Consider the following 21,554-nt stretch of genomic DNA (forward strand, 5'->3'; position numbering starts at 1 on the left):
CACCACCATCAGCCTCCTAAAATTGTTTTATTCACAGCCAAGTAAGAACATTATTATTGTACAACTCATAATTATATTTCTTCTATTACAGTTTATAAGTTTACAACATATACAATTGTTTCCCTGTTCTCAAAATCAGAATAGCCATAAAGTATAAGTGTGTAGTCTAAAACATTACACAGTCATTGAGCTACACTTCAGCGCCACTAATAAGCTGATCTCTATGATGTTTCCTAATGTATTAGTTGTCACCAGTGCCTCATGTGCAAAGGTAGATATAAAAACAGTCTTATGTTATGTAATTGGTTAGTATAAATATTACATTTTTACACCATGCACACACACACACACTTTAGAAAAAATATTACTCAGATATCAATTTGTGAATATCACTTTTCAGATTCTGATTACTTTATTCTAATATGAATGTGAAACGCAGAAAAGAGGGGATAAGTCTCTATTCATAGGCCATTAGGCTCAGTCGATTTTTTGGGGAAAAAATATGGGTTTAGGTCATGCCATCCTATCATATCAAAAGAATCAAACAAAGGCAATAATCAGAAAAAAATATCCGCAAAGTAGTAGCTATACCACCCATTGTAACTGAGCTACATTTTGATCTAAAAGATATTGTATTGCGCCTGACACCCATATATATATATATATATATATATATTGTTTATATATTGGATGTAGTGTTTTGAGAATGCTGGATTGTGAAAAAGACCACTGCTCATCCGTAAACTAAATGCTTATAAGCGGTGCTGTAGCTGAATTTACAAACTAAGAAAAACATCAAAACAGCGATCACACATTCAACTCATTGATAAAGTATATGCACAGTGTTTGAAATTACAAACTAGGTCAATTATAGATGCTGTCAGCTACGTATGAGCATCCTTTGTCTGATTTTTACACTAGTTGAAAGTTTACACATGCTATTTGCTAGTAAAGGTGCTAATACAGTGCTTATATTTGCTACTATCATTCGTGTATACTGATATCACATCAACACAACATATTAGCTAATAACGTAACATTACCTGCACTCTGCATGCAGCTGGTGTCTCCCATCTTGGGACTGCACTTTTCTTTAGGTAAAGGTGCTTCGGATTTGGTCTCTTCTTTGACTGGCAGTAGTCATCCCGATCAAAGTGATCACTGCAGACCCTGTGGTCGGCACGGCGCAGTACATCAACAGGAGTGTCGGCATCCATTTGTAGCACAGCTAGCCATAACTTCAGTGTGTCCGTGTTGAAGTAAGGTAGTCTATGAAAGCTGCGCGAAGAGTAGCGCAACATTTTGTTGCCACAGTTTGGAAATGCGCACTCACGAACCATTGTTTTACTTTTATCCTTTTCTATAAAACTAAACTAACAGTCTTCGGTAACTTAGTCCAATACAAAATCACTTCGGTCGTCTCTCTTCACCTCAGTCAGGTAACTGTTTTTCCACCGGTGTTTTGTCGCGAGTTATCGCGAGATTTCGGAACGAGATTTGTAGCGTGGTGAGATTTGGACACAGCTCACAACAAACAGCGATCTCCAGCTAAAGGTAGAGACATACGTTAATTTCTCCTTTCTAGTATGTTGTCGGACACTCATTGTAACTATCTGAGCCTGTCAGTGTGAAAAAAATGCATGTTTATAGGCCGAATTTTGACGAGAGCCAGTTGCCCTGTGTACGAGCGTTAGCTGGGCTGGAGGCTGCCTGCCCTGCTCAATACTGGCGCGACCTCAAAAAATGTTTTATCCAGCACTCACATATACAGAAAAAATTATGAAAACAGGGCCCAGGTTGAAAAAAACCGAAGTTTCCCTTTAAGTATTGCTTTTAAAATGTGCAAAATAAACATCCAGTCCAACACAGTACACAATAACCAATTCTACTCATTCCAGTGAGTGACTAACAGTTGTAATGAAGAAAGGTTAGCATGTCTACATGCTCTGGGTGAGGCTGCTTCTTTTCTTGTATACAATATTCCCAGCAGCTGAAAATAGGCGCTCAGAAGGGGTCGATGTGGCTGGAACTGAGAGGTAATTAGCCTTCACCTCAAGCCAGGACTGCGAGTGAGCTGAGCTGCAGTTTATATTTCTAGAAGGTCAACGGGCTCATAGTGATGTTACTAGTAGTTGACTGGGAGGTGTTTATTATCATTTGGGGAGAGTCCGCTGCCTGATGCTCACCTGCTAAACACCTATCTGCTCGACGCTGAAGCGCTGACTACATGCGCTCTGAATACGCACTGCTGATTGGCTGCTAACGCTCTGAATACGCACTGCTGATTGGCTGATAGCGCTTTCTGTGTACCAATCAGATGGTTGTGTGGGTGGGACAATGCTGCGTGCTGAGACAGAGGCAGAAGGAGCAAAGCAGCTTGTTAAGACTTTAGCTTTAGCTTAGAAACTCGTTCGGTACACCCCCGTACTGAACCGAAAGCCCCGTACCGAAACGGTTCAATACAAAACACGTACCGTTACACCCCTAGCAGATACAAATGACACATTCAGTGTTTGTGTAATGATGACAACGTATGCTCACGCGGACGATTGACTGGTTGATGGTTTTCTTTTCAAATGTTCGTTCATAGCCGTTGTGCTGCTATGATAGGCCATTTCCGCTCGACACAGTGTGCATACAACAACATTATTAGGCCGTGTAATGAAATACTCCCACACTTTTGACGACTTTTGGCGTGCTTTTTCCCCCTCGCTCGCACCGTCTGCTTTGCGCTCCGCCAAATATGGCGTAAATATGCGACGCGTCGACGCACAAAAACGGCGTCAATGTATTTACGTAACCGATGACGTCGACTACGTCGACGCGTCGTTTCAGCCTTATGTGAGACATTAAAAGCCACAAAATGCAACGGGTCCATCAGACCCACAAACGCTGGCTGAGTAACAACAATATGAACGTTGCACGGAAAATTTCTCTGCCAGTTTCTGCATCCCACAGGGATTCTTCTTTTGCGTTTCTGCACCTGCGGTTCCCACACAAGGTTGCAACATTGTTTGTCAACACTGTCTGCTCTCATTTTCTCGCACATTTGACCCTCTGATGTTCTGTGTACCTAACTCTGTCCTCCTCCTGTCTAGGCCTGCTGTGTGTGTGTGTGTGTGTGTGTGTGTGTGTGTGTGTGTGTGTGTGTGTGTGTGTGTGTGTGTGTGTGTGTGTGTGTGTGTGTGTGTGTGTGTGTGTGGTACACAGAACATCAATTTTCACACTTCTATATATGTAATATAGAAATGTGTAGGTGGGGTGTATGGTGTGTGGTCATTAAATATGCATTCTGATATATGTTCTTCACAGAAAATGAGCCAAAATCAATGAGTCTCAGTTTGAAAAAATAATTAATTGTATCATTTTTTTTTTAAATAAAAAATTAAAACAGGTCCCACAGACCCAAACACCACACAAGGTGTATAGACATATATAGACTTAGACTTAGACTTCCTTTTATTGTCATTCAAATTTGAACTTTGCAGTACAGATAAGAACACAATTTCGTTGCATTAGCTCATGGTAGTGTAGGATAAAAGAGCAATAAGGTGCAGATATAAATAAATTGATTACTGTACGGATAAATATATTGCACTTTTGCATATGCATCCAGGTTTGTGGATGTATGTTATATTGTCTTTTTATTCCAGCGAGTTAATCCATTTTTGGGGGGAATTGAGGGGATAATTATGATGCATTCAAGAGTCTTACGGCCTGAGGGAAGAAGTTGTTACAGAACCTGGAGGTTCTGCTACGGAGGCTGCGGAACCTCTTTCTATAGTTCAGCAGTGAAAACAGTCCTTGGTGGGGGTGGGAGGAGTCTCTGCAGATTTTCTGAGCCCTGGTCAGGCAGCGGCTTTTTGCCATCTCCTGGATAGAAGGAAGAGGAGTCCTGATGATCTTTTCTGCCGTCCTCACCACTCTCTGCAGAGACTTCCAGTCTGAGGCACTGCATGCTCCAGTCCAGACAGAGATGCAGTTGGTCAGTAAGCTCTCTATAGTGCCTCTGTAGAATGTGCTGAGAAAGGGGGGAGGGAGCTGTGCTCTTTTCATTTTACAAGAGCTCCGGTGTGTATTTGTATTTCTTTCTAGTTCTTCTTGTTTTTCTAAAAATGTTGTATTGAATTCCTTTGGTGGTTGTATGGTATGACATGTTTTAATAACAGATAGTTTATGTTAAAAAAATGTGAAATTAAACAAAGTCCCAAATTTGAAAAGACAACTTTCACGAGTGTGTGACACGGATATTTAAATGAAATAGCATTTTGTAACAAAATAAATAACACCTAAATAAATGAGTAAAATAAATCAATGAGTAACATAATGAGCCTCAACAAATGATGCATGAGAAATAACCATTAACATTCCAAAAATCACATTTAAAACAGATTTTAAAGCTAAAACAAACAGCAAATGACCACTCTCCTTACTGACTTTTGATCGTGAGATTTTTGAATCAACTGATTAACCAACGCAATAGAGACAATATATGATATACTAAAAGATATGATACAATATGAACGATAGATCTTTTAATTATATCGTCATATAGCTACTCAGTGGCCTAGTGGTTAGAGTGTCCGCCCTGAGATCGCTAGGTTGTGAGTTCAAACCCCGGTCGAGTAATACCAAAGACTATAAAAATGGGAGCCATTACCTCCCTGCTTGGCACTCAGCATCAAGGGTTGGAATTGGGGGTTAAATCACCAAAAATGATTCCCCGGCGCGGCCACCACTGCTGCCCACTGCTCCCCTCACCTCCCAGGGGGTGATCAAGGGTGATGGGTCAAATGCAGCGAATCATTTCGCCACACCTAGTGTGTGTGTGTGACAATCATTGGTACTTTAACTTTTTATATTGTGATAATGCATGTTGATGACACATTCTAGCTGTGCAACGTTGCGTCCTTGATAACAAACGGGCGGCTAACGTCCCTCCACAGCATGCAAAGCAGCGAAGTGAGCTATCCTCGTGTCCACGGTGGGATAAATAACAAAGTTATCATTTTCACGAGTGTAACCCACTTGGTTTAGTCCCTCCAGTTTCCGTTCAGAGGTGAGCGTGCTGACTACATTACTACGGAGTAAAATAAACAAGTACCAAACAATATCAATAAAAGTGCTGATTGTAACACAAACAAAACATTCTTTAAAACGCAATCGATGTGCCTGTTTTGTTGAGAGTAGTGCAAATGTTGCAGTCCATGAAATTGTCATCTGAAAAGTGTTTGTGGTAATGAACCACAGCTGGAGAAAATGTAACTCTTCTTGGGGGGAAGGTAAATGGACTTATTTTGCATCAGGCGCAGTAGAGGTGACAGAAATGCGTACAGGCGATCCATCAAACTATCAAAAGTTGTATCAAAGTTCTTCCATGTAATTTCTGGCTGTCCGCAGGACTGCTTATCATAGACGGTGCCTTTGGACAACCACTCTGTTAGGCTCCTTTGGTGTGTTTTTATTTTCATCATGGCGTGGTTTTGAGGTGAGGTGAGTATTTTGTCATATTTAACAAAGTATCTGTACAGTTTGTCGTGTCGTCAAGTAACAGAAAAGAATGGACGTGTACAAGTTGCTAGCAACGACTCGTTAGCAGCGTGTTTTGCAGATTAGCCTAGTTGTTTGGTCGCTGTCTGAGTCTTTTAATCAAAACAGAAGAGTTTCTCTTTCCTATTTTTTGGCAAATACCACAAATAAAATATTTAGCGAGCATTACTAAGCGAACTTATTCATCGAGTCCATCAAGTTATTGGATTGATTTTAGAGTGGCCATAACAGCCACTATCTCTAAGTCATCCTCCATTTTGTAAACACTGTAGCAGCTAGTGAAATAAATATTAAAGTCAAAGTCAAAGTCAAAGTCAGCTTTATTGTCAAACAACTGTTTGTACAGGACATACAGGTGGACGAAATTACGTTCCTCTCACATCCACGGTGTCTATAAATATAAAGTGTAAAAGAAGAATAAAAAAGACAACAATTTAAACAGTCGCATGAGGGGGGGAAAAATATACAGGGGAAGAAGATATTACCAGAATATCTATAATATCTATCTATTGTATATACAGTATTGCAACGTAAGTATTCAAGTATTCAGATGGGAGTGCAATGTAAACAGTGTAAACAGTTAAAACAGTTAGCAGCATTTTGAGTCCGGAGTAAAGTGGCTAAGTGATAGATGGTGTGTGTGTGTGTGTGTGTGTGTGTGTGTGTGTGTGTGTGTGTGTGTGTGTGTGTGGGTGAGTGGGGGGGGGGTGGGGTGTAGTGTCTCAGTTCACAGTTCAGTTCAGATTGCAGGGCAGAGTGAGAAGGGGGGGGGGGCCGGGAGAGAGTTCAGCTTCCTGACAGCCTGATGGATGAAGCTGTCTCTCAGCCTACAGCTTCGAGCTCGGAGGCTTCTCAGTCGTCTGCCGGATGGCAGCAGTCTGAAGAAGCCGTGTGAGGGGTGTGTGATGTCGCCTGCCACGCGGAGTGCTTTGCGTGACAGGCGTGTGTTGTAAATGTCCTGGAGGGAGGGGAGGGGGGCACCGACGATCTTCTCAGCTGCCCTAACTGTGCGCTGCAGCGTCCTGCGGCAGGACGCCGTGCAGCCTCCGTACCACACAGTTATGCAGCTGGTCAGGATGCTCTCGATGACGCCCCGGTAGAAGGAGTGCATGATGGAGGCTGAGGCTTTTGCTCTTCGCAGTTTGCGGAGGAAGTAGAGGCGCTGTTGAGCCCTCTTGGCCAGTGATGCAATGTTGGTTTTCCAGGAGAGGTCATCTGTGATGTGCACACCCAGGAATTTGGTGCTGCTCACTCTCTCCACCACCGCATCGTTGATGGTCAGAGGAGGGTGCTGGGTGTGCGCTCTCCTGAAGTCCACAACAATCTCCTTTGTTTTCTCTACATTGAGAGAGAGATTGTTGTCACCGCACCATGTGGCCAGTTGGCTCACCTCGTCTCTGTAGCTGGTCTCATCGTTATTGTGGATGAGACCTACCACAGTTGTGTCGTCCGCAAACTTGACGAAGAGGTTGGTGCTGTGCTTCGGCGTGCAGTCGTGGGTCAGCAGGGTGAAGAGAAGGGGGCTCAGCACACATCCTTGAGGGGCCCCTGTGTTCATGATGATGGTGCTGGATGTGTACCTGCCGACCCGGACTGCCTGTGGTCTCCCAGTCAGGAAGTCCAGCAGCCAGTTGCACAGCGACGTGTTCAGCCCCAGCCGGTCCAGTTTGTGAATCAGCTGCTGTGGGATGATGGTGTTAAATGCTGAACTGAAGTCTATGAACAGCATCCTGGCGTAGGAGTCTTTAGTGTCCAGGTGGGTGAGAGCTGAGTGGAGGGCTGTGGAGATTGCATCATCGGTCGATCTGTTGGCCCGATATGCAAACTGGTAGGGGTCCAGGGTGGGGGGGAGGATGGACTTGATGTGCTGCAAGACTAGCCGTTCGAAGCACTTCGTGATGATGGGCGTCAGTGCAACGGGACGGTAATCGTTGTAGCTGGATGGGGAAGCCTTCTTGGGAACCGGGATGATGGTGGTGGCTTTGAGGCACGTGGGAACAGCAGCTTGGCTCAGGGAGGTGTTGAAGATGTCCGTGAAGACATCTGTGAGCTCCGCTGCACAGTCTCTCAGCACACGACCAGGTATGTTGTCCGGGCCTCCAGCTTTGCGTGCGTTGACTCTGGAGAGGGAACGCCTCACGCTGGCCGAAGACAGGGACAGCACCTGGTCATCCGGAGGGGGTGGAGTCTTCCGTGCAGGCGTGCTGTTTTGTGCCTCAAAGCGTCCAAAGAACTCGTTCAGTCTGTTCAGCAGAGCGGTGTCACTGTCACAGGTCTGTGGTCGGGGTTTATAGTCCGTGATGGTCTGGATCCCCCGCCACAGGCTCCTGGTGTCTCTGCTGTCACTGAAGCGGTGGGCTATCCTGCTGCCGTACTGCCTCTTAGCATCTATGATGCCACGGTTCAGGTTGGCCCTGGCTGTTCTCAGGCCAGCCTCATCTCCTGCTCTGAAGGCAGCGTTCCGGGCTCTCAGCAACCTATGGACTTCCCCCTTCAGCCATGGTTTCTGATTTTCCCGTACCGTGATGGTCCTGGTCTCTGTGACATCATCGATGCATTTAGTGATGTATGCAGTGACAGTCTCTGTATATTCCTGTATGTCGATGTGGTGGTTGTAGGTGGCTGCCTGCTTGAAAATGTCCCAGTCTGTGGTGTCAAAACAGTCCTGCAGAGCAGAGGAGGCATCCACTGGCCACACCCTCACTTGCTTCTGAACTGGTCTGGTGACTTTAGCCCTCGGCCTGTATGCTGGCATTAGCATGACAGTGAGGTGGTCAGAAGCACCCAGGTGGGGGAGGGGTGACGCCTTGTAAGCTCCTCTCTGAGTGGTGAAGACCATGTCCAGTGTGTTATTACCTCTTGTAGGAAAGTCAATGTGTTGATGTAGCTGTGGACACACTGACTTGAGGTTAGCCTGGTTGAAATCACCAGCCACGATGAGGAAGCCGTCTGGATGGGCTGTCTGGTGTTCGGTGATGGCACAGTTCAGTTCAGATAGTGCCCTGTCTCTGTCCTTGTTGTTAGAGCAGGGGGGAATATAAACAGCAGCTAGTAGAATGGCTGTAAACTCCCTCGGTAGGTGGAAAGGCCGACACTTTAAAAACATGAACTCCACCAGGGCTGAGCAGTGCTTCTGTGTAACAACAGTGTCCTTACACCATGCATCACTGATGTAAACACAGACCCCGCCACCGCGGGTCTTACCTCCTGCAGTGAGGGCCCTGTCTGCCCGATAGCATGTTAGCTGGTCGAGCTGGATGGCGGAGTCCGGGATGCCGTCGTGGAGCCACGTTTCAGTGAACACAAAAGCACAACACTCTCTCACCGTCTTCTGTGTGGATCGGATGAGCTGTATGTGGTCCCGTTTGTTGTCCAGGGAGCGTACGTTGGCTAGGAGGATGGATGGAATAGCCGGCTTGTTTGGGCTAGCCGCTAGCCTGGCTCGGATACCTCCGCGCTTGCCGCGCTTCCGCCTTCTCGCACACCGCTTGCGGCGCCTCCTCTGCGGGCACGGAGCAGCTGTGGGGGTCGGTGTTGTGGTGGGCCGCCGGAGTAATCCGAGGCTTCGTAGCACCTCGACGTCCGCCGGGTTTAAGTCCTTAACTCCGGTGCTGCCTATGGCGAGCAGTCCCTCACGGCTGTATGTTTGCCGTGGGGCAGATAAACGCGACGAACACTTACACACACGAGACGAAAAAACACACGTAAAACAAGAAAACACCGCATTATCAGGAGAGAGAGTGGTCGCTGCATGTACACGCGCCGCCATTTTGAAACTCCCCAAAGGGATGTTGTTGAGCCAGGATTTGATTTTGAGCATTTTTTAATTGTATTTCCTCGTTAGAAGAGAATAGAATAGAAAGTACTTTATTGATCTCTGGGGGAAATTCAGCACTACAGTTTGCTCACAATAGACAATAAATACTATACAGCATTATTCACATGTGAATAATATAAATATATTATACATATATTCTACATTTAAGTACAGTCAAGAAGGAACATATGCATTATACAGTCTGATGGCTGTCAGTATGAAGGACTTCCTGTGTCGTTACGTGTTGCATTTTGGGAGTCAATTCTACCTTTTTAAGGAACTCAGAGCGCTTTGACACAATTTCCACATTCACCCATTCACACACTGATGGCGGGAGCTGCCATGCACGGCGCTAACCAGGCCCATCAGGAGCAAGGATGAAGTGTCTTGCTCAAGGACACAACGGACGTGACTAGGATGGTAGAAGGTGGGGATTGAACCAGTAACCCTCAGATTGCTGGCACGGCCACTCTCCCAACTTCGCCACGCCTGGTTGGACTACTCCAACCAGGCTCCTCTGTCGCAGCCTTGCATCTGCCTCTTGAGCTGCTTCCTCTGCGCTCCATTTCCTGCCAGTCCTCACTTGGATCCCTCATTTGGCCACCTTCGGATCACTTGCGTCCCTCTACTGTACCACTTCTCTGGCTCGAGTTACCTTAAATTCCTCCTCTAAGGATTTGAAGGGCAACTGCAGTTTGTTGCTGTTCCCGAAAAGTGCAATGCTACTCAGGCTCTTTGGTAGTCCCAGCCATCTCTGGAGGTGGTTGCTGACCCTCCGCTCTAGGATCTCAACTGTCGAGATGGGGAACGAGTAGACGAGGGGCCACAGGATTCTGGGAAGAATGCCATGCTGGTAAATGCAGGCTTTAAACTTCCCAGGTAGGCCGGACTTGTCCACAGATTTCAGCCAGCCATCCAACTCTGCGCATGTTGACTGGATGGATGTTGTGTCTCTCAGAGAGCAGTCAAAAATATTGCCCAAGCTCTTGACTAGCCTCTCTGAGATAGTTGGGATGGCTGTGCTTGTGATGTTAAAGCGGAACTTGTCCTCCACTTTCCCCTTCTTCAGCACCATTGATCTGGATTTGGCGGGTTTGAAATGCATCCGGGCCCACTCCACCAACTTTTCAAGTCCCTTCAGAATCCAACAGCAGCCTGGGACTGATTCTGTCGTGACTGTGAGGTCATCCATGAATGCCCTGATGGGTGGTTGCCTTTGTCCGGAATTTGTGCGGGGCCCTCTGCACTCTGGCTCAGCAGACTTGGTGAGCATGTTCGTGGCTAGTGAGAACAGTGTCACAGAGATAGTACACCCTGTGATGATACTAATCTCCACCTTGTGCCAACTGGATGTTGTTTCTCCGGAAGAGACCCTCAACCTGAAATTGCTGTAGTAATTAGCAATGAGGTCTCTACACCTGTTGTGTACATGATGTTTCATCAGAGTGAGTTGAACGAGCTTGTGCGGAATAGGGCCGAATGCATTTGCCAGGTCAAGCCACAGTACTGATAGGTTGCCCTTGTTCTCTCGAGCGTCCCGAATGAGCTGCGTCACCACACCGGTATGTATGCTCCATTCATCCTGACATTCCTGAAATGCCGCCTTTCTGGACAGATGTGTCCGATGTAGGTGTTCTTTGCCAGGTAGGTACACAGTTGTTTGGAAACAGCGCTGAAGAAAACCTTTGCCTTAACACACAGCAGGGAGATTAAGCAGAACTGTTCTTGCTGAGTGGAGTTTTCCTCCTTTGGGATCCATACCCCTTCCGCCACTCGCCATTGCTCAGGGATCCTCCCCCTTCTCCAGAACACTTGCAGGATTTTTCACAGACGCAACAGTTCTTATACACTTTGTATGAAATGCCACTCAGTCCCGGTGCAGAGCTTGCCCTGGCTCTGCGGACAACTTCCCTGACTTCCTTTAGCTGCAGTACCGACATGTCAAATGTACTTCTGGTTCAGGGGGTCTATGAGGTTGTTACACTCTGCCAACTCCTGTTCTCTTGCGGGGTCACTGTACGTCTGCTTCAGATATTGATCTATGTCTTCCTGCGAGGAGGCCAGTTTGCCACTGCGCTTCTGTCCCAGCAAATCCTTCGTGAACTTGAAGGGCCTAGCGATGAAAGCAGCATGCTTACGTGCCACCTTTGGCGTCGCCGCCTCCAATGCCACTCTGCCCCACGGAGAATTCTGATCTTTTTCCGAAGGATGCACATCAGCTGGGCCAGGCCAGTGCGTTCCTCATGTCCTGCCGCCTTGTACTGGAACTTCAGCGCTTTCATCTCCTGCCTAATGTTGTGGATCCTTACAGCTCTGTGGTTCTTTGAGTATGTGGTTCCGGAGCTTCTCTTCTCCCCCTCGCCGAACCGTTCAGCTGAGATGCCGACAATGATTGTTGTCATAGGTTGTAGTAGGGCTGGGCGATATACTCGATAAATAGCGGGTTTGTCTCTGTGCGATATATAAAATGACTATATCGTGATATTCGAGTATACGTTCTCACGCAGTTGCTTTTAGCTGCAGGCATTACACTTCAGGCTCTTCTCACTCTTTCTTGTCTCTTCTCACAGAGACTTAAACAAGCGCACCTTCTTACATACGTCACATACGTATACGCCCTCGCTGAGCAGAGAGGTAGCAGCATGGCTAACGTTAGCTGTGGTGCGAGTGGTAATACGAGAGAAAGAAGGTGCGAATCTGGTAACAAATGAAGGAAGAATTAATACCTAAGAAAAACAGCAGGGGGTCCATCGTCTGGCGGTGGTTTGGCTTCAAGTGGGAAGATGTCGAACAGACAACCGTAAATTGTCATGTGTGGGGCGAAAGCGTTGCTACAAAAAGTAGCATCATCATACTGCTGTGATTATATGTATCAAGTGTTCATTCAAGGCGAAGGCAAAATATCGAGATATATATCATGTATCGCGATATGGCCTAAAAATATTGAGATATTAAAAAAAGGCCATATCGCCCAGCCCTAGCTTGTAGCTTCCCGTCGGCTTCTCCCTTCGCCATTGCCTCCAGAATTTGGTCGACATCGTCATCGAATTGCTTCCAGAGTGAGGTCATGCTAGCTGCAGGCCACTTGATCCGCCTCTTTTCAGACTTGATGCTCGAGGGGTTAGTTTGCAACACATGGAGGTTCTGGGCACTATGGGATGACTCCAGGCCTGGCACCTCCTGCGTCTCACCAGGTGTAACACCTGTGCGTTGTGTTGCTTCTGCTCCCAACAGGCACTTCTTCCTCGCTTGGTGGATCTTTAAGCCATGGATGTTCTTACAGACTTTACCGCAAGTACACTGCACGCTCATAGTCGTTTACGAAATGTACTAAATGTATAGATACTTTCCCAAATAAAGGGAACTATGAAAAATGTCAATATTGGCTTTATTTTAACAGACAATCTTACACTACATTAAACACTCACAGTCAAAGAACAATTTTACAAGTTTAAAATATAAATTAAAAGGCATTAAACACATTGGGCTTTTCTTGTTGCACTCAAAGAACAATTTACAATTTTCCATATTACATATAGTCTGCTATAATCAAAGATTAGATTAGAATACTCCTCTCTGAGCTGCCACCTTAACGTGGTAGAGTAGTTTGCGTGTCCCAATGATCCTAGGAGCTATGTTGTCCGGGGGCTTCTATGCCCCTGGTAGGGTCTCCCAAAGAAAACTGGTCCTAGGTGAGGGATCAGACAAAGAGCAGCTCGAAGACCTCTATGAAGAACACAAACAAAGGACCCAGATTTCCCTCGCCTGGACGGGGGTCACCGGGGCCCCCCTCTGGAGCCAGGCCCGGAGGTGGGGCACGATGGCGAGTGCCTGGTGGCTGGGCCTGTCCCCATGGGGCCCGGCCGGGCACAGCCCGAAGAGGCAACGTTGGTCCCCCCTCCAATGGGCTCACCACCCATAGCAGGGGCCATAGAGGTCGGGTGCAGTGTGAGCTGGGCAGCAGCCGAAGGCAGGGCACTTGGCGGTCCGATCCTCGGCTACATAAGCTAGCTCTTGGGACGTGGAACGTCACCTCGCTGGGGGGAAGGAGCCTGAGCTCGTGCGTGAGGTGGAAAAGTTCCGGCTAGATATAGTCGGACGCACTTAGACGCACAGCAAGGGCTCTGGAACCAGTTCTCTTGAGAGGGGCTGGACTCTCTTCCACTCTGGCGTTGCCGGCAGTGAGAGGCGACGGGCTGGGGTGGCAATTCTTGTTGCCCCCCGGCTCAAAGCCTGCATGTTGGACTTCAACCCAGTGGACGAGAGGGTAGCTTCCCTCCGCCTTCGGGTGGGGGGACAGGTCCTGATTGTTGTTTGCGCTTAAGCACCAAACGGCAGCTCAGAGTACCCACCCTTTTTGGATTCACTCGAGGGAGTACTGGAGAGTGCTCCCCCAGGTGATTCCCTCGTTCTACTGGGGGACTTCAACGCTCATTTTGGCAACGACAGTGAAACCTGGAGAGGCGTGATTGGGAAGAATGGCCGCCGGGATCTGAACCCGAGTGGTGTTTTGTTATTGGACTTTTGTGCTCGTCACAGATTGTCAATAACAGACACCATGTTCAAATATAAGGGTGTCCATATGTGCACTTGGCACCAGGACACCCTAGGCCGCAGTTGCATGATCGACTTTGTAGTTGTGTCATCGGATCTGCGGTCTCATGTTTTGGACACTCGGGTGAAGAGAGGGGCGGCGTTTTCTACCGATCACCACCTGGTGGTGAGTTGGCTGCGATGGTGGGGGAGGATGCCAGACAGACCTGGCAGGCCCAAACGCATTGTGAGGGTTTTTCTGGGAACGCCTGGCGGAGTCTCCTGTCAGAGAGAGTTTCAATTCCCACCTCCGGAAGAACTTTGAACATGTCACGAGGGAGGCGCTGGACATTGGGTCCGAGTGGACGATGTTCCGCACCTCTATTGTCGAGGCGGCCGATTGGAGCTGTGGCCGCAAGGTGGTTGGTGCCTGTCGTGGCGGTAATCCTAGAAATCGCTCGTGGACACCAGCTGTGAGGGATGCGTCAAGCTGAAGAAAGAGTCCTATCGGGCTCTTTTGGCTCATAGGACTCCGGAGGCAGCAGACAAGTACCGACAGGCCAAGCGGTGTGCGGCTTCCGCGGTCGCGGAGGCAAAAACTCGGACATGAGAGAAGTTCGGGGAAGCCATGGAAAACGACTTCCGGACGGCTTCGAAGCGATTCTGGACCACCATCCGCCGCCTCAGGAAGAGGAAGCAGTGCAATTTCAACACCGTTTATGGTGGGGGTGGTGTTCTGCTGACCTCGACTGCGGATGTTGTGGATCAGTGGAGGGAATACTTCGAAGACCTCCTCAATCCTACCAGCACGTCTTCCTATGAGGAAGCAGTGCCTGGGGAATCTGCGGTGGGCTCTCCTATTTTTTGGGCTGAGGTTGCCGAGGTAATTAAAAAGCTCCTCGATGGCAAGGCCCCGGGGGTGGATGAGATCCGCACGGAGTTCCTTAAGGCTCTGGATGCTGTGGGGCTGTCTTGGTTGACAAGACTCTGCAACATCGCGTGGACATCAGGGGCGGTACCTCTGGATTGGCAGACCGAGGTGGTGGTTCCTCTCTTTAAGAAGGGGAACCGGAGGGTGTGTTCCAACTATCGTGGGATCACACTCCTCAGCCTTCCCGGTAAGGTCTATTCAGGTGTACTGGAGAGGAGGCTACGCCGGATAGTCGAACCTCGGATTCAGGAGGAACAGTGTGGTTTTCGTCCTGGTCGTGGAACTGTGGACCAGCTCTATACTCTCGGCAGGGTCCTTGAGGGTGCATGGGAGTTTGCCCAACCAGTCTAAATGTGCTTTGCGGACTTGGAGAAGGCATTCGACCTGGGGGTCACTGTGGGCAGTGCTCAGAGAGTATGGGGTAACGGACTGTCTTATTGTGGCAGTCCGCTCCCTGTATAATCAGTGTCAGAGCTTGGTCCGCATTGCCAGCAGTAAGTCGGACCCGTTTCCAGTGAGGGCTGGACTCCGCTAAGGCTGCCCTTTGTCACAGATTCTGTTCATAACTTTTATAGACAGAATTTCTAGGCGCAGTCAGGGCGTTGAGCGTATCTGGTTTGGTGGCTGCAGGATTAGATCTCTGCTATTTGCAGATGATGTGGTCCTGATGGCTTCATCTGGCCAAGATCGTCAGTGCTCACTGGATCGGTTCGCAGCCGAGTGTGAAGCGACTGGGATGGGAATCAGCACCTCCAAGTCAGAGTCCATGGTTCTCGCCCGGAAAAGGGTGGAGTGCCAACTCCGGGTTAAGGAGGAGATCTTGCCCCAAGTGGAGGAGTTCAAGTACCTCAGAGTCTTGTTCACGAGTGAGGGAAGAGTGGATGGTGAGATCAACAGGCGGATCGGTGCGGCGTCTTCAGTAATGTGGACGCTGTATCGATCCGTTTTGGTGAAGAATGAGCTGAGCCGGAAGGCAAAGCTCTCAATTTACCGGTCGATCTACGTTCCCATCCTCACCTATGGTCATGACCGAAAAGACAAGATCACAGATACAAGTGGCCGAACTTAGTTTCCTCCATGGCGGGTCTCTCCCTTAGAGATAGGGTGAGAAGCTCTGCCATCCGGGAGGAACTCAAAGTAAAGCCGCTGCTTCTCTACATCGAGAGGAGCCAGATGAAGTGGTTCAGGCTTCTGGTCAGGATTCCACCCGAACGCCTCCCTAGGGAGGTGTTTCAGGCATGTCGGACCGGTGGAAGGCCACAGGGAAGACCCAGGACACGTTGGGAAGACTATCTCTCCCGGCTGGCCTGGGAACACCTCGGGATCCCCCGGGAGGAGCTGGACGAAGTGGCTGGGGAGAGGGAAGTCTGGGCTTCCCTGCTTAGGCTGCTGCCCCTGCGACCCGACCTCGGATAAGCGGAAGAAGATAAATGGATGGATAGATTAGAATAGAACAGAAGGTTTTACTGACATTATATTCAACTTTTCATGATTCATGGTTGCCACTCCTGGTCTGTGCTTTAAGATATATACAATTATTAATTAAGTACTAAAAACGAAACTATGGAAACATTTACACAGATAAGCCATGTAGCAGGTAAAACACATTTATTAAAGATAAAACACAAATGGTAGGAATTTGTTACAAAATGTAGTCATTTCACTTGCATTAGTTGACTGCTAATTGGGCAGTTTTAACTGCGCTAATATTTGGCATCAAGTTCTACGTATCTACATGTGCACAGCAGGGGAGCTGGTTAACTTATGAGAGTAGTATGTGTGTTTGTGAGAATGTTAACGTGTTGTCTGAGTGACGTCAGTGAGTGAGCGGGCGAGTAAAGAGAGAGCAGCAGGACAGGTGTAACAACTACATTATACCTGTCACTATTTAAACTCCTTGTGCAGATCTGAATGCTTATTATTTAAATGTTGACCTAAGTCTGAAGCAAAGGTGGTAATACTAATCACCACATTAGGCGAGGCGTGTTTTAAAGCAGCTGTTGTGAGAGTAGTGTATGTGTGTGTGCACCTTTAAGAGTGGCAGTATGTGGGGTGAGTGACGTGAGTAAGTGAGTGGGGGAGTAAGGACAGGTAGTGGTAGCATGTGCAGGAGTGTTAATAGCATGGTGGATGTCCGGTTGTGCCCTGTGGAAATAATACATAAAGTGAGCAAGCTGTAACTAATCGACGGCCTCGTCCTTCTGACCAAAGAGCGGAGATTTATGGACCCAGTGTTACCCCCGACACAACATGGGCCCTGGAGGTAGTCACCGCCTCACAGCGGCATTCAGATGAAAGAACGGTACCGGTACTTTTCAAAGGTAGTATAGTACCGATTTCAATCGATTAGTACCACGATAGTTTATTAGTAGCAGTATACTGTACAACCCTACTACACACACATACAGTACATAGAAGAAAGTGTGTTTTTGTTGTTTGTGTCTTGCAGACGTCCAGCGGCTGATCGGTAATCCAGAAGAAGTTTCCCCTCAGTTAGGGGGGAGCTCCACTTTGAAGCAGGAGACTCCACAACCACCCTGCATTAAAAAGGAAGAGGAGGAACTCTGCATCACTCAGGAGGGAGAGTGTCTTCTAGGACGAGAGGAAGCTGATTACACCAAGTTTCCACTGAGTATTCTCTCTGTGAAGACTGAAGAAGATGAAGAGAAACCACAAGTAGACAACCTCTTAGCTCCACTATCAGATAGTGAGGCTGAAGACGAGGTTGAAGAACCTTTGAGCAGCGATAAAGACTGTGAAGGTGATATGAGGACTCACACTGACAACAAACACTCTGAATGCTCTACAAAGAAGAGAGGTAAAACATGTTTGAGCTGCTCAGTTTGTGGCAAAAACCTTTCACAAAATAGCTATTTGACTCGACACATGAGAACGCACACAGGTGAAAAACCATTTAATTGTTCAGTTTGTGGCAAAAGGTTTTCTCAAAATGGCTCTTTGACTAAACACATGAGAACACACACAGGTGAAAAACCATTTAGTTGTTCAGTTTGTGGCAAAAGCTTTTGTGAAAGGAGCACTTTGATTGACCACATGGGAACACACACAGGTGAAACACCATATAAGTGTTCAGTTTGTGACAAAAGCTTTTCTGTTCAGAAGTATTTGACTAAACACATGAGAATACACACAGGTGAAAAAACATTTAATTGTTCAGTTTGTGGCAAAAGCTTTTCTGTTAAGTGCAATTTGACTCGACACATGAGAACACACACAGGTGAAAAACCTTTTAACTGTTCAGTTTGTGGCAAAAGCTTTTCTGTTAAGAGCCATTTGACTCGACACATGAGAACACACACAGGTGAAAAACCATTAGTTGTTCAGTTTGTGGCAAAAGCTTTTCTGAAAAGGGCACTTTGATTGACCACATAAGAACACACACAGGTGAAAAACCGTATAAGTGTTCAGTTTGTGACAAAAGCTTTTGTGTTAGGAGCAATTTGACTGGACACATGAGAACACACACAGGTGAAAAACCATTTATTTGTTCAGTTTGTGGCAAAAGCTGTTCTGTTAAGTACACTTTGACTCAACACATGAGAACACACACAGGTGAAAAACCATATAAGTGTTCAGTTTGTGGCAAAAGCTTTTCTGTTAAGAGCCATTTGACTGGAACCCTGCGAACACACACAGGTGAAAAACCATTTAGTTGTTCAGTGTGCTGTAAAAAGTTCCCACATAATACAGACACAGTAAAACACACAAGAACACACAAGGGAAAATAACCAATTAGCGGTTTAATATGTGGTATGTTGCTCATATGTGGTGACATCCACCCTACCCAGGACCTGCTTACTGCTTCTTTCACAAATATCTGAGGTATTCATACAAACTTGGATTATTTGAAGCATAATCTTATCCACTCATGACCCCATGTCTTCTCTGTATCTGAAACCTTCCTGAACAGTAAGATAGATGATGCTTCAAGTGCTTGGTTACTCCTTCTTCAGTCCAGGGACCTGGGGCCTCATGTGTCAAGTTTGTGCACGCTCAAAAACCTGCACTACACCCTTTTTCACTGCAAAGTTGAGATGTATCAAAACTGACGTTGACACATAAGTGATGCTGGGTAACTGTTTGCATAACAAACTGCCAACTTTTACTCTTTGACTTTTTCATATTTGTATTCTTATGTTATCATGCCATGATTTTACCAGTCCTGCCCACGTGGAAATAGATTTTCCTCCATGCGGCCCCTGAGCTAAAATGAGTTTGACACCCCTGCTGTAATGTGACTCATGTGGGCAGGTTACTGTATAAACACATTTTGTTATTAGTTATAAAAATGTGTTCAGTTCTCAGAGACACATCAATGTCAGTGTAGCTGCTGACAGAAGCAACATGTATATTTGATATATAATGTCATAGTTGGTGAGAATAAATAAATACAATGCATAAAGATAAGTTCATATTGTACACGTAATGTGATTAAAAAGATATTTCCCTGGGTTAATTCTTTTTTTTTTTTTTACAAACCCATGTCAATTGAGTGGGGAATATATGTTTTGTTTCCGGTTTGGTCACGTTGTTGGGGGGACAATTAATATGTGAGGGAATTAAGGAAGCAGCATGAGACGACAAGTGTTTGATGTGGAAGACGTTAATGGAGTCTCGGATTGAAAATAAACTTTATTCCCCTGGAGTTTATGAGGCCAACGAGGTATGATTACTTCTGATATGTTTGTGAAATCTATGTGTTTTCTTTTTTGGATGTCAGACTAATTGTAAGTTCTGTTTGCTTATTTTATTACTTCTGACGGCATTATATTTGGCATCGTTGGTAACGTGAAGAAGACGTGGCTGAAATAAATGTCTGAGAAAAACCTTGATTAAGACCTCGGAGGGAGTAACAGTGATCATGTATGGAAGTCGAATTGTCTCACATCAACTTATATATTTCAATATGATATTAATACATATCCATATATTAATAAATATACAAATGTGATTTATAAATAAATAATTTGTATAAACAAACGCGTATTTGTAAATATATTTTTGAGATTTGAAATTATATACAAATAAAATGTATAAAAATAAAAATGTGACATACAAATAAATCAAGAATTTCTATAAATAAATGTATATTTTGTAAATATATTTTTGAGATATGAATATAATCAATCAATCAATCAAAGTTCATTTATATAGCCCTAAATCACAAGTGTCTCAAAGGGCTGCACAAGCCACAACGACATCCTCGGTTCAGATCCCGCATCAGGGCAAGGAAAAATTCAATTCAGTGGGATGACAATAAGAAACCTTGGAGAGGACCGCAGATGTGGGTGTCCCCCCCCCCCCCCCCCCTCTCTCTCTAGGGGAGACCGGTGCAATGGACGTCGAGTGGGTCTAGCATAATATTGTGAAAGTCCAGTCCATAGTGGAACTAACATAATAGTGAGAGTCCAGTCCATAGTGGATCTAACATAATAGTGAGAGTCCAGTCCATAGTGGATCCATCATAATTGTGAGAGTCCAGTCCATAGTGGATCTAACGTAAAAGTGAGAGTCCAGTCCATAGTGGGGCCAGCAGGAGACCATCCTGAGCGGAGACAGGTCAGCAGCGCAGAGATGTCCCCAACCGATGCACAGGCGAGCGGTCCACCCCAGGTCCCGACTCTGGACAGCCAGCACTTCGTCCATGGCCATCGGACCTGTGCCCCCCTCTCCCTTGTGGAGGGGGGGAGGGGGGGCACAGGTCCGGTGACCATGGATGAAGTGCTGGCTGTCCAGAGTCGGGATCCGGAGAAAAGAAAAGAAACGGCAGATCAACTGGTCTAAACAGGGGGTCTATTTAAAGGCTAGAGTATACAAATGAGTTTTAAGATGAGACTTAAATGCTTCTACTGAGGTAGCATCTCTAACTGTTACCGGGAGGGCATTCCATAGTACTGGAGCCCCAATAGAAAACGCTCTATAGACCGCAGACTTTTTTTGGGCTCTGGGAATCACTAATAAGCCGGAGTTCTTTGAAAGCAGATTTCTTGCCGGGACATTTGGTACAATACAATCAGCAAGATAGGCAGGAGCTAGACCGTGTAGTATTTTATACGTAAGTAGTAAAACCTTAAAGTCACATCTTAAGTGCACAGGAAACCAGTGCAGGTGAGCCAGTATATATATATACTGTATATATACGTATGTATGTATGTATATAAAGGTATATACATATGTATATGTATATTTGTATATAAAGGTTTATGCAGTATAGGTATATATATATAGGTATATAGGTATATAAAAGTAAATACAGTATAGGCGCAATATGATCAAACTTTCTTGTTCTTGTCAAGTCTAGCAGCCGCATTTTGTACCAACTGTAATCTTTTAATGCTAGACATAGGGAGACCCGAAAATAATACGTTACAGTATTGGAGACGAGACGTAACGAACGCATGAATAATGATCTCAGCATCGCTTGTGGACAAAATGGAACACATTTTAGCGATATTACGGAGATGAAAGAAGGCCGTTTTAGTAACACTCTTAATGTGTGACTCAAACGAAAGAGTTGGGTGGAAGATAATACCCAGATTCTTTACCGAGGCACCTTGTGTAATTGTTTGGTTGTCAAATGTTAAGGTGGTATTATTAAATAGATGTCGGTGTCTCGCAGGACCGATAATCAGCATTTCAGTTTTCTTGGCGTTGAGTTGCAAAAAGTTAGCGGACATCCATTGTTTAATTTCATTAAGACAC

General features: G+C 46.2%; 1 protein-coding gene across 1 annotated transcript in view; it reads left to right on the forward strand.

Annotated features, from left to right (window-relative positions):
- LOC133632280 (zinc finger protein 135-like) overlaps positions 1-21,554 on the forward strand; it is a 73,398-nt gene that overhangs the window by 21,460 nt on the left and 30,384 nt on the right. The window lies entirely within an intron of this gene.

The sequence above is a fragment of the Entelurus aequoreus genome, linkage group LG17, assembly GCF_033978785.1.
Source record: "Entelurus aequoreus isolate RoL-2023_Sb linkage group LG17, RoL_Eaeq_v1.1, whole genome shotgun sequence".
In the NCBI taxonomy this organism is placed as follows: Eukaryota; Metazoa; Chordata; class Actinopteri; order Syngnathiformes; family Syngnathidae; genus Entelurus; species Entelurus aequoreus.